Here is a 2,143-nt window from a genome sequence, read left to right as displayed (position 1 = left end):
TCCTTAAAACTTCCTTCTGCCACAAAACACTTGTCATTGGCCAGGCCTGTTGCTTTTTATTCTCAACGCTGCTTTTCCCTTATCCTTCCCCCATGTGTCTGTGGTATACACCTGTTGTCTTTCATCATGGGTTAAGATCATAAGCTCTTTGGGCATAGACCATCTCTCTGATTACATGTGTCTACAGTATCCAGCACAATGGGACTGTGATCCCTGAGTGGGGGCCTCTGGGTACTGCCGTGATCAAGTTGATAAAGAATAATGATTTTTGACATGGCGAGTTCTGCAGTTTTTCCCAAGTCATTCTGCAGTTGTTCACACTGATACATCCATTGTGTGTGTGAGAGCAGTGTCCTTAAACCTGATATATATGGAACATGACCGGGGAGCGCTGGAGCAGTCCCTCCTGGATTTGGGGGTGGGGATGCTGGCCTGGCCTCGCACATCGAAATGCACGGACTGACGTGCAGCAACTGTTTCTTCTGTGGGTTTTTGTGGGTCTAGCAGGATGGGACCCTGCTCTGATGCTGCTGAAACCCATCTTTCAAATAGTAATAATGACCGATGGAGGCGAATGAAAGGGAGGTGGCTCTTGTGCCACAGGCGTGGGGTTTGCCCATTCCCTGAACACCCCTGGGGATTGAGGACACAGCCTGTCCCTGCTGCGGTTCCCCCACGGACGTGGGAACTGGAAGTCTCTGTTCCTCCTCTCAAGTGTTAAGTCACTGTGGCAAGCAGGGGGCTGCCGAAAGGCTGGGAGCTGGGCTGCTGGCTTTTGTGGTGGGGAAAGCCAGGAGAGCCGCTCCCTCTGCTGCATGCCCATCCCGCAGGAAGACATGCAGAGAGTCAAGTATTTTTAATTAACCTCCTTGCAAAACCCTCCTTTTCCCGAGCTCCGTTTCCAGCCTCCACCGGGTGACCTTCCCGGGCCCCGCCACCTCCGAGACGTGCAGCATCATTCCCACCGTGCAATCTCTCCCCCCAGCTCCCATGATACTATATTTCTTCTCTTTCTCTCCTTCTCTCCCCCCCCCCCCGCAAAGAATAAAAACCACGCCTGACTTCAGGTTTTGCATTTAATTCCGGGGGGCTGCGGGAGCCGTCCTCTCCCTCCGTGCAGCCCCTGCATTGTGCCCAGTCCTTGAGCTCTGCTCGAGCAATCCTTCTGGAAAGGCAGGAGACCCTTCTGTCGCTTTGCTAATGAATGCAGCTATATTGGAGAGCGGCAAAACAACAATAACATCAATCATCGGCATCACGAGAAGAAACATAAATCCTCTTCCCCCCCCTCCTCTAATGCCCCCCACCGGCTCTCTCCTGGCGGTTTTAAATAACTTCTGCTTGCGGGAGGAGAACACTTTACTTACGTCTCGGCGCCGTGGGGATGATTTTTCCTCCCTGCCTCCCCCCCCGATCCTCTTCTCCTTCCCCTTCCCCCTGCTCGGAAGGACTTGTGCCCTTAGCGCTTGGGGTTCCCCGCGGCCACAAGGGGCATCCCCCAAAAACGCCCCCCGAGCCCCGGTGCGGGGGCACAGCGGGGCTGCAGGACCAGGGGGAGAGGGGCTTGAGGATCTCAGGGGAAAGGGGCTTTAGGATCCTGGGGGAAAGGGGCTTTAGGATCCCGGGGACAGGGGCTTTAGGATCTGGGGGAGAGGGGTTTCAGGGTTCCGGGGACAGGGGCTTTAGGATTCCGGGGACAAGGGGAGCAGGAGGGGAGAGGAAAACCGCGCAGCGTGGCCCATGACCATGCCTCCCCCCTAAAAAAAAATAAGAAAAAAACCCCTCCCAAACTTCTCGGTGACCACGCCGGTTTGACTTTGCACCCCTCTTGGCGCAGGGGCTCAACGGGGGGCTGCAGCCCCCGGGGGATGGAGGGGGGGGCCGGGGGCGGGCGCTGCCTAGGGCACCCCCCGGAGCTGATCCGGCAGCGGGGTGACCCCGGGGCACGTAGCATCCCCCCCCCCCTTTCTCCCCCAGCTTTCATTATTTCTTCCCGAGCCCCTGCGCTGCCGCAGAGCAGTAAGAGTGCCCGGCGCCGGGAGCGCGTCTGTATTGCAGCAGGTAGGGCTGAGCGCTAGGACCTCGGAGAATCCTTCCAGCAGCAATCAGGACTACCTTAAACCCAGCCCAATGCCTCTTCCTG

This window comes from Cygnus atratus, chromosome 1 (genome assembly GCF_013377495.2).
Source record: "Cygnus atratus isolate AKBS03 ecotype Queensland, Australia chromosome 1, CAtr_DNAZoo_HiC_assembly, whole genome shotgun sequence".
NCBI classification, from domain to species: Eukaryota; Metazoa; Chordata; class Aves; order Anseriformes; family Anatidae; genus Cygnus; species Cygnus atratus.
This window is presented reverse-complemented; position numbering follows the sequence as displayed.